Below are 19,427 nucleotides of genomic sequence, written 5' to 3' on the forward strand. Positions count from 1 at the left end.
ATCGAACATGTAACATCTAATAGTACGTGCTTTTTAAATGGATGGTTTCCCTTTAAATGCAATGACCTCATGAGGACTCCAGAAAGATTCAAGTCTTTTACATACTATTTTATATAATCTTTTAATGACTGTAAGATGAGAAGTGAATGGTGTCTGGCAGCATTTGCTATGTCCAACTCCATCTGAAAGCCCTTGTGTTTGTTCTTTTTCAATAGCCGCCGTAAGAAGATCTCTCTAAACAAGACTGGGCAATTCTAAAAGATTAAGGAATCTTAATCTACGAGACCATGGAGCCTAATATTCTTCCTTTTTGTAGCCTCCTGCATTATATGGTCACTATGAAATTCAGCTTACAATGCTGTTGCTTTACAAAAGTATAAAGAAAAGATTTTGAACAGCTCTTTTAAGTAGATTGCATGGTATGATTTACTGTAGCTTGTTTGAAGGCAACTCTCATTATACTGAGTTTTATCATCACTATTAATATTATAAATGTGTGCGTGATATGAAGATTATTTTTGTATAATAATGTGTGTGATGAAAGACCTGTTTGTGCCTCTTATATCAAATGCACTGATGGTAGTTTGAAAACTAATTACCTTTATGAGACAGCAGCCTGCAAATACAAAGCAATCTAAAAACCTAAGATCATATTTCTTCCTTCATATGGAAATATTTTCAATAGCAGCCTTAAATTAATTCTGCTTTCATTTTTGTGAGCCTGTCCCTCCAGAGTAATTCTTTTTACTTCAGTGGAGCTCTGCCCCAAAACAGGGGTCCTCCCACACAGATCTAATTGCAAAATTGGGGCCTACATTTGAGAGTTCAATCATGCTGATATACCAGTTAATTCTTAGATTTTCGAAGGTTTAGTATTTTGGCTATTGAACTAGTTCTCAGTATAAATTGCAACAATTATGATTGCAAATTTTGGTCCTCACCCTGATCCCACACTGATCTTACAGTAATGAGTTTTGACGTAAATGAAGTATGTAGGCGTGTAGATGTGCATGGCCGTCCCTTGCTGTCAATCTCAGAGGGAGGCCACGCCTCTTTGTTGTCACGCACCTAGAACAGCAATCTGTAAAACGGGGAAGTTAGCTGTCTCTAGGGCTCAAACCCTCCATCAGGGCAGAGCAGTGAGTATTCTAGGAGCCCAGCCCCTCCAGCAGGCTGGGGCACCAAACAGTCTCGGGGTTCAGGGCTCAGGCTCAGGAGGGGATTTCTCTGACCTCTGCGGTGGAGCAGAGCAGTAGACAATCTATTGCCTGATGTCTCGGCTCAGGTAGACGGCAGACAAACATAGGCCTCTTGGCCTATGGTGGGGAGGCTGCCAACCCAGAGGTGGAGTGGCAGGGGATAAGGGGACTCCAGCGGGTCACAGCCCAAGGCCCTAACAGTGGCAAAGTGTTCCTCCATTGGGGTCAGCGGGGATCCAGCCGCAACATGCTGACCTTAGTTCAGGTAGTAACTCAGACAGACTGTAGTTGGCTGTCCCTGGGCTACACTTCCTCCCCTCCCCTCGGGGTGTACCTGAGTCTCAGTGTTGTCACCCGTCTCCATGGGATACACTGCCAGTGGCAATCCCAGCAGCTCCTCGGCATCGGCTGGGTCTGATAGCTTGGGAGAGTCCTCAGGACAGCAGAAGTCTTCTGCAGAGGGATGGAAGTGTCTGCCTCCCTCGCTGGCTCCAGACCAACTGAGCTACAGGGCCCGTCTTTTATACTTCCTGTTCTGGTCCCACCCCTCTGCTTCTGGCATGGTGAGCATGGCCTTCCCGGTTCCACCCACCAGGGGGCATCTGGCCATCCCTCGCTGTCAATCTCTGAGGGAAGCCACGCCTCTTTGCTACAAGTAAAATTGTTATTTTATCATTTGTATCACAGTAGCATCCAGAAGACCCAGTTCAGATTGTACAGCACCTAGTACAAGGAAGGGGGCAAACATAAAGAAGACATGGTCTTTTCCCTGAAGTGTGTACAATGTAATTTAAGACAAGGCAATATACACGGATTGTGAGCAGGTGAGTTCACCACCCTGCTCTATACATGATTCACACACGTTGCAGAAAATCAAAACTTACCTTCCTTCCTAGGTTTTGTTTTACAAAAGGAACTTCAAATAAACAAAAATCCAGCTCAAGTTGTCTCCTCAGGTTTCACTGCTCACAGTTTTCTCTCAGAGCAATGTTCAGTCCAGATCCTAGGTCCTCTCCGTCTAAGGAGCTACCTACACCTTCCTCCCTTATGGTGAACTGCCAGTAATAATGAGTCAGCAACACACACAATATTTCCCAATGGAATTGTCCCTTGCTGACGGATGTGTTTTTCAGTCAAGCGCTGCCAGAGTGTTACATGGGTGCAACAAACAAAAGGAGGGAATGGGGGAGAGCAGACTGAGGGTAACAATGATAAGAGTGGCTTGATAAGTAGACTAGCTGTGTGCACAGATTCATGATTCTGTATCAAAATATTTTTGTTGCTTTGTTTAAATTATAAAAATAAGATATCAGCAATCCTCCCTGGCTAATTACCTAGTCACTGCCATCTGGCAATTTTCTGTAAGCATCATGGCAGAAGTAGATATCAATGAAGAATATAAAGGCATTCCTTGCAACAAGGGCACAGGGTTAATGAAAACACAGTGATAGTAGTGGGGGAAATGGTCAGGCAGGAGAAGATGGCACTGTTCTCAGGAAGTGACTCAACCAGATATACATTCAGAGAAACAGAGGCGGAACACTGTAAAGAGCCTTAAAGATTAAAGAAGCCAAAAGTTGATTAGGTGGAGAAGGGAAAGCCATTGGAGGAGGCTAAATTTGGGGGAAGGTATATGTGTAAGGAAAAAAGAAAAGGTTGTGATAGTCAATGGCCCTGAGAAGAGTTTTAGCTGTTTTAGCAGACAGTGAGAAAAGGCCAAGTCTTGGAAATTACTTGGAGAAAACTGAAAGGTTTGTTTGGCCAGAGAACTGGATGTGAGATGAGAGAGACGATGATTATCACCAAGATTGTGGGCCTGAGTGACAGGGAAGAGGATAGTATTGTTGGCAGTGACAGAAAATAGGGTGCAGATGAAGACAGGGCCGGATTTCCAATTAGGCACAGTAGGCATTTGCCTAGGGGTGCCGGCGTCCTAGGGATGCCTTACCTCTCTAAAACTATGTGCAATATGATGGTCAGCTGTAGGCAGGGGCTGGGGGGGGTGGGGTGCTGAATATGCTGTGCCTAGAGGCACATAAGGTGTAAATCCAGTGGCTCATAAGGTGTAAATCCAGCCCTGAATGAAGAGCTCAGTTTCGGGCATAATAATTTTCAGTTTATGGTGAGATACACAGTAAATGATGTCAGAGAGACAGGCCATTATGTGGGATAGGGTACAGGGAGACAGGTCAAGAATGCAGAGGTAATTTTTTGAGCCATAAAGTAAGGAGAGAAGATTGCCAAGAGAAAGCATATAGAAGGAGAAGAGGAAAAGGCTAAGGACAAAGCCCTGTGGCTGAGACACTGAAGGAACCACCTGAGATGCTGGAAGAGAAACAGGAGGAGGGAATGACGAAAGGACAAGATTTCAAGGAGAGTGTGACTGGCAGCATCAAAAGCAGCTGATAAGTCAAGGAGGGTGAGGATGGAGCAGAGGCTTTGAGATATGGCAATGAAGAACCAATCTGAGACCTTGGTGAGAGCAATTTTTTAAGAACGGGGAGACTACCATGATCTGCATTGTTGGGGGGAAGGTACCAGATGACATTAAGAGGTTAAGGGAAAAGGTAGGAGTTCACTGTGCTGGGGCAGACAGATCGGTAGAAGAGAAGAGCAGGTGAGACACCTCACTGTCAGTGAGAAGAGAGAGATGGGGGATGTCATATCAGATCCTGACCAATATTCAAGGAAAAGATTGACAAGACACTGCAGGAAGGAGGAAGGGAAGGGCACAGAAGAGCAGCAGGTGGCTATGAGGGTGTCAAAGGTGGCTCTTTCATCTTTCATGTAACCTTAGCACATCCTTTTTCATTGCACAGATTCAATCATTTCAGGTCTTCATTTTAGACTTTGCTTCAATTCCATGCACACATTCAACACACTCCAGCACTGAAGTACTGAATAAAAATTGCCTTATTACTTTCAAGTAACAGCACACATGGTTTTTCACACAGCTTATGTCAAAGCAAGTCAGAACTCATTATGAATTAAAAGACATGCTTGCACTGTTTTCTTTAAACACTCAATTAAAGGCAGGTGTCTGGCACCTCATCAGTACTAGGTGGTCTGTTCCTTCATAGCTGTTTTTCTTTGCTTGGTGAGGGTGCAATTTTTTTCTTTGCTTTTGAAATCTGTAAAAAAAAAAAAAAAAAAAAACACAATCATGTCTTACTATTCTCCCTGGTTAAATGTGCAAAAGTTTCCAAGTTAAAGTCATTCCTCCTAGGTGCACACTTCATTCCAGATTCATAACAGTGGTTAGAGATTGCAAAAGAAACTGAATAACAGATGTAAAAGCATAAATGGCAAGACTGCCGAATTTCCAATGATGGGTTCTGAGGACATCATAAACCATAAGCACTGCTTAATGTCAGCGGAACACAGAAATGGAATATATGATACAGAGATGCTTTTCCTGTTTTGTTTTATAAGATTAGGAATTTAACCCTCCTTCACCTCTACACATAGACTGAGAGGGACTTGGATGTAGCTATTGTGACATTGTACAGTCTACATGGTTTTATATATTTAATGAATGAATATAATGTAACTGGAATATGCTTCATGCAAAAGGTCTCTTCTAAGGTATCATTTCAAAGCTTATAATCTACTGAGTGTGATCATCCTATTTGTATAAATGTACAGCTCTTGTATCTGGGACTAGAAATATGAAATATAACTCTGAGGGCCTATTGTATTTATGCAAAGTGTGGGCCATTAATGGTGGTTTGGAATCTTAATGGCTCCCATCAACCAGGACAATTGACTGGGGCTCTGTTTGCAAGCAAGCCTTCCTGTGAGTCAGGCTGGGAGGAATGAAGGAATCCATTTTTAACCTGGTGCTTTTCCAGTGACGAGGGGTGGAAACCCAGAGAGAGATGAAGGATTCCCGCCTTATGCAAAAGATATATAAATGGGTGGAACAGAACAAAGAAGGAGAGCCATCATGAAGAATCCCCTAACTACCACCTGAGCTGGAACAAGAGCTGTACCAGGGGAAAGAATTGTGCCCAGGCCTTGAAGGTATCCAGTCTGAGGAAAAAACTTACTGAAGCATCTCTGAGGTTGAGATTATCTGTATTCAGTTTGATTAGACATAGATTTGTGCATTTTATTTTATTTTGCTTGATGACTTACTTTGTTCTGTGTTACTACTTGGAACCACTTAAATCCTACTTTCTGTATTTAATAAAATCACTTTTTACTTATTAATTAACTCAGAGTATGTATTAATACCTGGGGGAGCAAACAATTGTGCATCTCTCTCTATCAGCGTTATAGAGGGCGAACAATTTATGAGTTTACCCTGCATAAGCTTTATACAGGGTAAAACGGATTTATTTGGGTTTAGACCCCATTGGGAATTGGGCATCTGAGTGCTAAAGACAAGCACACTTCTGTGAGCTGTTTTCAGGTAAACCTGCAGCTTTGGGGCAAGTAATTCAGACCCTGGGTCTTTGTTGGTGCAGACGGGAGTATCTGGCTCAGCAAGATAGCGTGCTGGGGTCCTGAGCTGGCAGGGAAAACAGGAGCAGAGGTAGTCTTGGCACATTAGGTGGCAGCTCCCAGGGGGTTTCTGTGATCTAACCCGTCACAGCAGTTTCAGACTCCAAGTGTCCTAAACTGTCATTGAGTTCTTTTCCATCGCAGGGATCTGTGGTAGGGTGCATGCTGACAGAAGCCAGCATAGACCTTGGGCTGAGGCAGAGCCTAAGTTTTTTCCAGCCAGCACTGCTTTACATTAAATAGAATAATAGAAGGGTGTTGTGGACTAGTGACCTGAGCACCAAACTGCGGGTCAGGAATTCCTGTGATCCAAGCCTGGCTCTGACTTCAATAAGGATTGGGGGCGCGCAGCATGACCCAGAAGAAGATGCTCAACACCTGGCAGGTTGGGGCTCTTGAAGGAGGGTGATCATTAAAGAGAATACTCAGCTTGGTGCAGAACTAGTGGAAAGAATTTCCCTTTTCAAATGGAGTCCCAGGTCACACAACCCTTTACTAGAGAAGACCCAGTGCTTTTAAACACCAAAGCGCTAGCTCAGCCACAGCTTCTCTTTTGCTTCACCTGCACTTGAGCCACTTCATGTTTTTATCTTCAGCTGAAAACGCCAATACCAGCCATAGCTTTTTAGGATCTTTTTTTTAATTGAAGAGGCAGGAGCACCTTGTAAGGGAGGGCACAAGGAGCCCTTCCCCCACCTATGCACAGCTCATGTATCTGCCAAGCAGAGTGATGGTTCCCTCACTTGGGCGAGTGCAAAGACTGTCCTTTCCAACTCCGCTACAGGCGTACAGCAACCTAACAGGAATGGGGAGAGAAGGAGTTGGGTTCAGGGCTTAGCCCCCTCCATACCAGTCTGCACAGCAAGACCAACTCAGGAGACATAAACCGAGCCTCCTGGATGGGTGTAGCAACAGGTCTCTCTGTGAAGCTCAGGGACAAAAGCTCCATAAGGCATAATTCATCTCAGAGATCACCCAGGAGCAGAGCAGCTCTGCACAACTCTGGGAAGTGCCTACATGGTACCACTATGAGGCCCATATGAATATGGAGTTCAAGTTCAGAGTGGTTCAGCTGTGGATAAAGCAGTACTGAGAAGGATGGCCAGAAATGCAATGCTAGCATTCCATTCCATCCCCCGGGGGGAGAAAGGTGGGGGCTTATTCTGATCTCCCTTGCACTTGTTTTACAGCAGCAGAGCTCCACTGACTTTAAGGAACTATTCCTGAGTTTTAACAGCATGTTGGCCTCAAACTTTGTTAGGCCACCAGCGTGAAGCATTTCAGTGTCAGAGTGACAGTATAAAATTTTCCAATGACAGTTTAACAATGGAAATACTTCAAGCATCTGAGTAATAAAATTGGTGGTTAAGTTTTGCCCACAAAATATGGCTACCCATGAAAGCAGGTAATTGTGTAGGCCAATCAGATCACCCATCTGGGCAAACAAAAGTAACCCTATGCTCTCCCTATTACTCTTTTTGTGTGTCCAATTACCTATACTTATAGATAAATTTAGGCTCCTATTTGTAAAATATTAGCCTTGCATGTCCTCATTTTGTTACATGGGTTTAAGAAAATGTCAGCAAAGCATACTGAACTGGGCATTTGTAGTTTGAACCAGAAAACAACTGATAAAAAACCACTGATTACCATTCTTCAAGAACTGATTTTATTAACAAAAAACTATCAGGAGTCTATTAAAGAAGGAATTTTCAGTGAAATTAACATCCTGTTCACATTCTTCTCTGTGAATTAATCTGTATCACTTTGTTCGTGTTCTCTCACCTAGGAGTAGCATGGGGATTTGCTGGGTTTTGTGTATGTTACACACAGGACCTGGTTCTCCTCACTTTTAGTGATGCGAATGAGAAGTAACTGCACTGAAGCCAATGGAGCATAAAGTGACGTAGGTGATCAGAGAATAAGAATGAGGCCCACAGTATGGGAGTATAGAGTACAATCAACAAATGAGACGGTTTAAAACTTTTATGTTCTTTAAAATGGTGTCTCTTTTATAGCTAATTTCTCCACTAGCTAATACCTACAGCCAATGAACTTCATGTTCATGAGGAAGGGGTGACCTGGGTTCAAACACTGTTCTGTCTTCCTGTGTGACCTTAGATAAGTCACGCTGCTTCTCTGTACCTCAGTTCCCCGCCGGTAAAATAGGGATGATAGCACTTCCCTACGTTACTGGGGTGTTGTGAGGAGAAACACATTAAAGAGTGTGAGGGGCTCAAATACTACAGTAAGATACAAGTATCTTAGATAGAGAGATGTTTCTTAAGGACAGAACTTGTGAATGCATTTCAAATGAAGATGTTATTCCAAGATCCAGAGGGAAAATTTCAAAAGGTACAAATGGTAGTTAGGGACCTAACTCTAACCGAAAGTCACTGGGAGTTAGGCACTTAGCTGCCATTTGTGCCTTTGAAAATCCCTCCCCCTGCCCCAAGTCAAGAGCTTCTGAGAATCATTTGGTCTTTAGCCTTGAGGGATGGTAATAAGTACATGAGGCTTTTTGCTGTTCTGATGAGAAATAAAATTGCCACTGCCACACATCTCAATATTTTCGAGACAGTGCTGGTTTTCATTGGACTGTCTGGCAATTTTCAAGCCACGGTAGGCTTTTAGGGCAGCTGGTGATCAAGTTTATTTTGGGTTTCATAACTGTGTGCCTATGCAACATTCCAATTGAATGACCTTGTGTCTCCTAGTCATTATGTAGCATCAGTATGGGATGACCATGCATCAGCACTTCCTAATTCAGTCAGCATGTGAAGATGCAAATGTTGCAATATAACTTTTTTTGTCCTTTAAAATAAATTCAAAAGGGAATTTGCCCTAAATGAACATTAATTTCTTCTACCTATGAAACCTGTGTGTGGAAATTTGCAAAATTCTGGAAGAACCTCACAGCTGCAGTCTGGCACTGCTGTCCTATAGATACCATTTTGTCTGAAATATCTCCAACAAGCTGCAAATTCTCTCTTTTCGTGACACTTTTTAGAACACTACTAATCCACATTTTTTACAGGACAAACCCCAGTCATATGAATCTTTGATTTTTCTAGATATTCTTGGGCTCTTAACAGTCCATAGCAAAATATTTCCCCAAAGGAAAATGTAATGATTTTTTGTGTGCATCTGTGTTGTACGCATGAAAAAAATATTTGTTCTACTCCCAACACAGATAACAGCAATGAAACTGCTTATGGTATTATATAATGAGACAGGACAACAGTGACTTTCGTCATTGGTCCACATTACAGTAGTGCTGCTAGCTGAGATATAGTGGCAATTACGGAAGTAGATAAAACATTTCCAGTGGGCCTAGAGTGTAAGTGGGAACCCATTGGGTAAATATAGAGACTCCATGGGGTCTAGCAGTAAGATTGTGGCAGGTATAGAGGTATCGGCAGCTAACAGAACTCTAGCTGATCTAAAGAAATAGAAGGGAGAGAATTTTTTTCTCTTCAAGGGTCTGCCTATGGAAAATGTTGTGAAAAAAACCTGATGCAATTTGGAAATACTGCAAAGCCAAAAGAAGTCTGACACAATTTTTGTTGTGTTTGGAGGAACAGTAAGAATCTGGAAGCAAATTATATATAAACAATCCTACTTGTTTATTAGGACAATCAACCCAGCTGCATGAGCCGCAGAGATGGAGTGATCTGTTCCAGTTCAAAATTCCACACCCACACATGAGTTCACTGCAGGATACAGAGAGACAACGCGCACAACCAATAAAACACTACACAGAGAAGCATAACATCTTCAGAACCATTCTCACTGGCTGATCAGCAATATTGAGCACAGGACCTAGTAGCTTCTGAGAGCCAGTTAACTCTCTTGTGGATTTCCCTTTCCACTTTGCCTTCTGCCTTTAGATTTCCTATATAAGGTTAGATGGTCAGACCCTTGTCTATCACTCCTATAATTCCTGATGCCTGAATTGACTCTTATTGAAGCAGGGTTTCCTGTCAGTAACAAAGCAGAGGCACTGTTTCTGGCAAGGTAGTTTTTTCCATCTCCTTCATCCTTCTATCAGTCTTGTCTTCTGTCTTTATCTTTTATTTTCTGTCTCCTCATATTATCTTCTCTTATTCATTCCTCTCATCTTCCCCAGGTGACTGTCTGATCTCTCTCCCTTCTTGCTTTCTGTTCTAATCTCTCCCTTTCTTCTCCATTCTCTCTCCTCACCCTCCCTCCCTCCCTCCTGTCCTCCAAACAGGTTATCTTTATTCTTTCTGTTACCCTTTATTTTATGTTTGTCTCCCCCCTACCCCAGTAGCATAGCTAGCGGGGTGCAGGGGAAGCAGCAGCTTCCCCAGCCTTTCCAAAAGCGGCCGGAGGAGCAAGGGGGGGGCGCAGGCTGGTGGCCCGCAGCACAGCCAGTAGCCATGGGGGAGCGGCCGGCACAGCCAGAGGAGCGGGGGGGGGGGGGGGGCACAGCATGGCGGCTGGCAGCCGCAGCTGGAGGAGCGAGGGGGGGGGCATAGGGATGGCACGGCAGGGCCGGAGGAGCCATGGGGGGGGAGGGGCGGTGCGGCCGGAGGAGGAGCCAAGGGGGGTGCGCCTTTTTTATGTTTGCTCCCCCTCCTCTTATAAGCTGGCTACGCCACTGCCTTACCCTCACCTAGCATACTCCTGCTCTCCCTACTTTCCCCTAATTTTTGCTTTACCCTACGTCCCTATCTCCATTACCCTCCTTCCTTTGTTTTACTTTCCCCCTCCTTCTTTGCCTTCTCTCTTCCCCCAGCCTCTCCCCCTTACATGCTGTGCCTCCTCTGCTAGTCTTCTGGAGCAGTAGGAGGAGGTCTGCATGGAAGTCCACTTCCTGTACTGGCTAAACATATGTATCAGGCAAAACCCCAGTCAAAAGTACTGCAGTACTCAGAAGGGGAGTTGATGGTTTGTGAGCAGCTGCTCCTATACGATAGTCAGGAATGTGAAGCACTGTTCTGTTTTTCCCACAAAAAGTCTTTAAGCACAGCTCTGGCCCATCCCAGTCCCACTAGCTCTGGGTCAACACTCAGCTAAAGTCAAAATGAAGAACACTCGCAATACATGGCAGCATCAACCACCACAGCATCATCTGCTCTCTCACACCTCTCCCTTCTTTTCCTTTTGGCTGAGTTGAGGTATTGAGGTGAACAGAACTTACCCTAGGGGCTGCAAGTGTGACTAAGCTGCTCATGTCACAAGATTGCAGTTTAGCTTAGATACTCGGCAGCTGAGTCAAAAGTTCAAAGGAGGACAGTTTTGACAATCAGAAACATATTTTGGACCTGAGGACTAGAAGAGTTAAAAATAGGAACATCTGGGCCTAATTATAGAACAAAGGAAAAGGGGATAGAAGACAGAACAATTTGGGGAAATTAGGAACACTTGATCACCCGGTGCCCTGCAAGCAATGCCTGTGGCCGCTCCTACTTTCTTTACAAAGAAGATCTAAACAATTTAACCATCTAATGAAGGACCCTATGCTGCCTACATGGGAATAAAATGCATAGGGGAGTGGGAACTCTGATTGTGCATTTGCCAAGTTTCCTCCAAATGTTTCCCTGGGGAGAGACTCCTTCGTCTCTGTAGAAATAGCAGGGGTTCAACCTGCAAAGGCTGCAGAATTCTAATCTTCAAGAGGCCAGTGAATAGAAGGATTAGTGGAGCCCTGCAGATCACTACACAACAATTGTTATGCATTGTACAGAATGACTCAGATACAAGGAAATTCGGTAAACCTATGGCACTGTCATGGAAGACACAAAGGCTACTACATCTACACCAGTGACTGTACATGTGTCCATGCATGTACTTGTGCCATAACCCCCCCCCACACACACACTGTCCCCATCTAAACCCCAGAAGCACATATCTGAAGGTGAGTAGAAGGCAAGTAAGCTAGCATGTCTGAAAGGTGTGGGTAAGTATGTATCTCAGACTGTGGCATGCCCCCCTACCTGTGCCAGTGTGCACAGGGCATGTAACAGGTCCCGAGTTTCAATAGTCCTCCAAACCTCATCTCACAGTGCAGTGAGCCTTTCCTTCCTGACTCTGACCCAATCTGTTGTCTGATGGGATTCTGAGGAGTGCCAGGCGTAAGGAGGCAGCAGTCACCATTGAGAATGCCCCAGGGGACCTAGAGGAAGAGAAATGTGTCATTTTGCACATCTATCCAGAGGACCCTATTGAGCAAAGCTCCCCCACCCCTGCAAGAACCCGAGGAGAACCCCAAGCTGTGGAAGGAACCAGAACAGGAGGCTGGTAAGTTATGATAGACCCCACACCTTCCCCTCACAATATCCCCCCTTGTTTCAGTGCTATATGCCTGATTTTAAGTCCAGCTCCACTCTGCTCCACCATGAAATAGTCCCAGAGCAAGATACAGCTATAAATCAATGAGTTTATTGATTTCCCTTGAACCATTATAGCAGAAGCTATAAAATAGATGATTAAAGAACTATCACTGTCTCTCTGCCTGTGCATTTCTCAGCCAGCACAAAGGCACTGAAGAGTTGAGGGCCACGTAGACCAGAAGAAGGGTGTTTAGAAAGGTCCTAGTTGTGGATGGAATAATTGTAGAAAATATGCAATTGGTTGTAAAAGTTATTAACAGCTGTCTTTCTTTATTTCCTTGGAAGACAGTGTCTGTGCTTCCCTCCATCCCCCAGCCTTACTGTCTTCTTACAAATGGGTGCTGTGCAAAAGGGGTGGGGGGGAGGGTTAGGTGCAGAGGCAGTTAGGTCTTGGAACAGAAATGGAAACCTATGGTTGTACAAAGAGCGTCACAGCAGTCCTTTCTCCCTTTTTTACCATCCCTGTCCCTGGTGTCTGGCCTCTCCCTGCACCAAGCCATTCTGCACAAGCTCAGCAAAATGGGGGTGGGAGAAGACTCTGCTATGGCACTTGCACAAACACAATGTGGTGTCAATTTTCTGTGGAGGTGAGTGGCTTGTGGAGTTGAGCTAATGTTTCAGAGAACTAAATTAAGTTGCGATGTGATTCTTTCTTTCCCTGTCCCTTTCACTGCTGTCAGTAGGTACAGAGGATGGATTTTCTGGCAAAGCCAGGGGAGGGGTTGGGGGTAGTGGTTTGCTTCTCCCCTTCCATGGAAATGCTGTATGCTAGCTGAGAATATCGTTAATTTTCAGTCAAACTGCCTCCCAGTCCTGTAAGCATATTTCAGCAAATTTTTGATGCAGCAGAAACTCCAACTTGTTCTTGATCCATTTTCATAGCTGGCCAAACACCTCCCAGTGAGCAATATGTAGAGCTAGCAGAAACATCACTCTGGCACAGATTTCCAGATCTTCTCTACAGGACTGGAAAGCCACCTCTCTCTTCCATTCTGGTACTTTGAAAACTGCTATGTTCTCCAAATGATAGCCAGTCTTTAAGACATTGAAAACGTGTCACATAGCCCCTGAAAGGAACTGAATCCCTGCCTCCCTCAAGAAACTGTAAACCTTTCCATTTAAAAAAAATCACGTATCTTACCATTATTAGTCTCTTCTTGTTCTTCAGGGGCTGCAAAAGTTGTCTGAAAATCAAGAGTAGTCTAACAGTCGCATTCCTGAAATGCTGAAAAGTATCAATATTGTGGCCGGCTACAGCAAAGTTATATTATGTGAGGGGATTTCTTTGCTTCTTCCAAAGGGAAAAAATATAATGCTACCTGTGTCTTTGAATTGGCAGGCTCTTCAGCTCCCAAGAGGGAAGCCATTCCTCTGGGAGGGCAGGAGCAGCGCCCCAGCAGATGGAGGAGAACTCTGGGAGCATGCCATAATGGAGTCACTAATAATATTAATGGCCAAACAAGTTCAGGGCACGCCTGCTGATGTGGCCACTGCACCTATCGGGGAACCAGCACAACCTCCTTCTCCAGTGGCTGCCAAGGGTGCTGCTGAGGAGGAGGACCCAATCCCACTGAGTGATGGGGAGAAGCCTGCAGGACACCTTCCACCATCAGCCAAAACCCCTCAAAGGGTGTCCCCTTTGAGCATGCAGGAGGGGAACAGTGAGCCCGAGGCAGCCCCTGAAGCCCAGCAAACATCTGGCCTCCAAACCCTGCGCAGGAGACATCCCTGGTTATTTTTTTCCACCGTCATTTCCCCCTCATTAGAGGTATGGTGAGGGGAAAAGCAAGGAGAAGGATTCAGAGATATTAACATTTGGACATTGTTCACGAAGTCAGACCAGTTGTCTCTTGATTTACATTCCTTTTTAAAGTTTCAATTTCACATATCACTTTTAAGAAATGTTCTGGTTTCCTTGACTTGCTTGTGGACCCTCCTTCCTCAGTATGATGAACATAATGTTTTCAAGTTGAGGATTTGGCTCCACAATTCACAGCACACAACTTTGATCTGTGTAACTCTCTGGTTTGATAACCCCTCCCATACTCTCTTCCTCCCACCCAGGACCCCATAAATATCAAAATTCTAAAGAATACACCAGAGGGATGGGGAAAGTGCATTGTTATGTGCTTAGAAAGCATTGGTAATTACAACACAGAAAATGGGTAGATAAGTGCATTAGATTCATTTACAGAACAAGGAAACACAATTAAAGTAACAGCAAAGGCATCTGCCACGGAACAGTGATTAAATGCCCCCTCCTCCTCACGCCCACCACAATTTGACCAGTTTCAACCTTGGGCATAGTGATGTATAACAGCAGTAAGTGCACTTATCACTGCCGACCAGGAATGGTGAAAAGAATGTGTGGGAACCCTATTCCCTCCCCATTAAGGAAATGTTGATAAGATTGTTTAAACAGATTGTGCGCTTCTAGTAACATAATGTTAACACCTGTTTGCAAGACTAACACAAAAGCATTACACAGTGATCACAATACAGCTTGGCTGTCACCCTCCATAGTACAAACCCACCCATAAGGTGTAAAACCAGTGGAGGTGCACAGCAATACATGTCTGTAATGCGTGAATAGTCACAGGAACGAACAGCTATTAACTATCAGCTACAGGGGAACAAAACCTTTACAGAGTTATGAAGCCCCACAATTATGTGCCAATGTCCCTTCTTGTGCCTTTCCAGCAGCAGCGCAGGGTGTGAAGATGTCTCTCAGCACAGGCAGACGTTATCCGCTGCCTCCCTGCTGTTGCAGTAGGCATGCACATATGGCAACCCTGATTTCCTTTGCCCATCAGGAATCAGGACCAGTGTGGCTGTGGGTGGGATCCAGTGGTCTGTACAGAGTTTGTAAACCATATCTATCCATGCCCACTCTGGATGAAAGTACTTCCCCTTACTCACAAACTTTGTGGAAGGTGCAATAGCTGACAATTATGCCAGTGGTGTTGGTCATACTGGCATCCTGATAGGTGCATGCAGGGACTGCCAACAAGCTTTCAGCTTACCACACGTACATTCACAACCATTCTCTAACTACAACTTAGTGATTAAATTCCTTTTCCAGGGTCATTGATGTCAGGGTGTGGTTTCATGAGCCAAGTTGGGAGCAGGTAGGCAGGGTCCGCCAAAGCAACTGCTGGCACAGACACACCGTAGAGAACTATGCCATTTCTGGGGAATAAAGTACCTTCTTCCCCGATCTCCGCAGCACCCTGGCATCATGAATGTGTTTCCCATGTTGGTATTCCTGAACTTAACTCTGTGGTCCACCGAGCCTGGCAGAATGAGCAAACACAGAAAACGGGTAGATAAATGTCCCTTTTGGTTCACATACTCACTTGCCCCTTTTTCGTGTGCTAAGTATCGGGATGCAGGTGCTGTTGATGGCCCCTGCACAGTTCAGAAAATGCATCTTCTCAAATCCAGCTATTATTTCCAGAACTTTGCTTATCACAACCACATATGAGAAGATTACACTGTTAATTGCCTAGCAAACCCAACCATGACCGCAACAGTGGACTTTCCAACTCCAAAGTGGTTTGCAACTGACAGGTTGCTGTCTGGTGTTGCCAGCTTCCACAGGGAAATAGCCATCCACTTTTGCATTGGTATGGCTTTCCTGAATCAAGCGTTCTGGTGCAAGTTCCTGAAACAGCTCCATTAAGGTCCGTTTCTCCATTTGGAAGTTCTGAAGCCACTGCTGGTCATCCCAGTTTTCAAAATGATGTGATGCTACCACACTGTGCTGGTTTTCCTGCACCAGAACTGACCGTCCACTGATGGGCATACTGTGGCATTCTGGAACCATATATATTTCAAGAGACCCAAATTCAATCTCACAGCAAGTTATCTTCAGTGTGCTGGAAAGTTCTGCTCAGATTCCTTCCAGCATCTTGTAGATCATCTACTCCACCGTATAAACATTTGTCCTGCAAGAAGGATCAGAAGCAGAACCACCTCATCTAGTTGCTCCATTATCTTCCACCCAGTCTGGCAGGAAAGAAAGATAAGCAGGAACTGTCATTGACAAATGTGGGAAGGCGGTGGACAGTACCAAAAACACACAGCATGACAGTTCCTTAAATGTTTCCGGTGACATATAGAACCCTGAGATACCACCCCTGAAATGGTAGTGCAGATGTCTTGTAATAAAAGAGACAGTGTGGATAAAAATAAATGCATTTACACAGTTTATACCTGTCTCCAGCACAGCATATGTGGACACTTGGTACACGGTATGGGGAATATGCGCAAACACATACACATCAATTCCCCGAATCTGCATGCAAGTGTAGATATAGCCAAAGACATCCTACTACTTCTTTTCCATAGAAGCAGCAAAGTTCCACCTGCTGAAGTTTTCCAGACTGGAAACCACTTCTTAAAACCAGATTGCCTCCACCAAATCTCAGATCCAGCATCGCCACCTGTGGAAAATCACTTTTCTTTCACAGAGAAGTTCACCCAAATCAGGAATGTTTCCAGGGGACATAAGAAAGCAAGCTCAGGCACAACAAAATCTTCCTTTCAAGAATTTTGCCCACTGACACAAATGGAGGCTTGGATGCATGCTCTACAATTGGATGCATGCTCTCCAACACCTGTGACTCTGGCCCTTGCCCCTTCCTAAATGGTAAAAGAGAAAAGAAAACATCTGGACAATCTTCTATAAGCCCATCCTGTTAGCAAATATTGGAGCTGAACCAAGACAGTGGAAGTCCCTAGCTGAAGAGCAGTTCAGGACTAAATTCAAATCTCATCATTACTTCAACCTCACTTTCCCTCAATAGCTCTTCTCACTCACAAAAACAATGCTAACAATCTCCCACTAACCTAATCAAGCTACTTATTACTCAAACTGACTGCGAAGATAGGGAAAGGGAGAGACGCTGTTACGACTTTTTAATTCTTTGGAGCCATTCAGATATTACATAGTACGAAGGGCACCCTAAAATAATCTAGATAGATTTATCTTGCATTGTCAGTCCATTTCCCCCATTTATGAGGCATAAAAGAACAGTAAAGCATTCTTTTAAAATAGTAAAATTTGACTGGAGAATCACAAAAATTGGAAGGGGAACCTAAGTGCAGATATATTACCTGGAACTACAGTTAATTTTTTTTAAAATACTTAGATTTCTATGACAATGTCCCTTTAATTAAAGATGCCAAACTATTCAGGCTGACAGCTACAAAAGTAGCCATTGATCTGGGGTGCCTCAGACATTGGATACCTAACTTTGACACACCTGGGATCTGATCTAAAGAGCACCTACAACTCCCACTGACTTCAGTCTAAGTTGTAAGTGCTCAACTTCCCTAAAACCTATGACCTAAGTGTCCCAAAATTAGAGGAAAATTTTAACCTTGTTTTCCATAATTATAGTGTATAACCTATAATATGTCATCATTTTTAGGGAAACTTTTCCTAAGGAAGGGTAATCAATTGACTGGATTCTTCAGTTATTGCAATTTCTTTACTTTTACACTCTACCACCTTCTATTTTCTGAGCTCATTTGGTTGTTCCATATTTTTCCATGATAAATACCTGGATAATACTAATGGCTATAACTGTATTTTTAATTGTATAGAACATGGTTCAGAGAATATACTCCTTTGTTGAACATTTCCCCATAAGTTACATCTATTGTACGTTATCTCAGATTTCTAAAGAAGGTGGGAATTATTAAATACTTTCCTTGTATCCCAGATGTCCCCCAATTGCTTCAAAACATATATTAACACTTAATATGTAGGGAATTTCACCTTTCCTCCATTTATTTTCTTTCCAAATTATTGAGTTAGCTCTTCTGACTGCCCTATGCTCACACCTCTCTTTCTTATTTAGGGAGAGATGATTCAATTTTGTACAAGCTGCCTTTCTTCAGGAAACTTCTGATCTATGGACCACCATTGAAGATTCTAACTTCTTTACATTCCAGAGATGTTCATTATTATTAGAGCTGGTCAGAAAAGAGTATTTTTCATTAAACAATTTGAAAGAAACAAAATTATCCCCTCCCCCACAAAGCAAACAAAACACAAAAACAAGGACGATTTTGAAAGAAGTTTTTAACTTGCAAAAACAGGCCAGAATTTGTAAAAAAACAACAACAATCCCCCCCCCAAAAACCCAAACGAAAGACTTACAACCCCCCGCCCCCAGCTCTGATGATTAAATTTCCTTATCTGTTCATGTGGCTGTTCCATAATGACTATTTTCTAATCTACAATCACTGAATGTGGAAAGAGACCACTAAGGTTACACAAGCTGTCACAAGTATTGTATATTTGGAGAGCTGATTTTAAAAGAAACCAAAGAAAATATTAAAATACATTCAATTAAAATTAACTGCCAAAATTAGGTTGGAACTGTTATGATTTTAAATGCTGAACTGATTGCATAAGGGACTGGTAGCTGTGTCTAAATCTGTTACCGAAAATTTTAATATTCAATACATCTGCATTTCTGAATTATTAAAACATATAAATAGGGTATTATTTTAAAATATGATACAATACAAAATGTACATTAACCAGTTAACTGCTGCTAAACGTACAGTACCAGAATTGTTCAGCAGACACATACTAGTGCGGCCAAATGTACTAATATGGCTTAACGTCAGTTGACCGCCTTTTTGTTGTCGTTGTTTCAGAGAGCTGGATTGAGAGAGATACCAGATTGATAACACTGGAGACTGAAGTCCATTTTTATCCATAAGACAGTTACAGCATGGGCAGCAGCACTTCAAGCTTACCACTTCCCCCACAGTCATAGACCTTTAACCGTAATTCAATAGGATCATCTTTAGAAGCAAGAGAGTAGGTCCATTTCCATGCCAATATAATCCTTTGACTTTCTGTTGAGGCTGCGGTGCCAATAAGGATGCCAACTGCAATGTGGACATCCGTGGTTAGATCACGCTGGCCAAAGAACCATCAGATGGTAATGCCTTTCCATTACTATTGCCATGGGGTGGATCTGAACTCAAGTCTTAGGGGTGAAAGAGTTAGTTTCCTCTTAACAGTTCCCTGACCATCCATTTTAATTGGCTAAGGAGTTAAAATCTCCAACAAGAACAAAAAGTAAATGTGCCTAATTTTCAGCCAGGCCTGAACCTGGCCTCTAATTTTGCAGTGGCAAAACGGAACTCACAAAACCATAGTTTACTTCTAAAATAATCAGACTATAGCTTTCAGCTTTCCCTCTGTGTTCTGTTTAGGTCCAATCCTGCTCCCAAGCTAAGCCCACTGCAAAACTCTCCCAGACTTAGATGGGATCAGGATCAGTCCCATAGTGAACAGTACTGTAGAAAAGCTACAATCCTGCATCTGAATCAGTTA

Source organism: Chrysemys picta, chromosome 1, assembly GCF_011386835.1.
Source record: "Chrysemys picta bellii isolate R12L10 chromosome 1, ASM1138683v2, whole genome shotgun sequence".
Taxonomy (NCBI): Eukaryota; Metazoa; Chordata; order Testudines; family Emydidae; genus Chrysemys; species Chrysemys picta.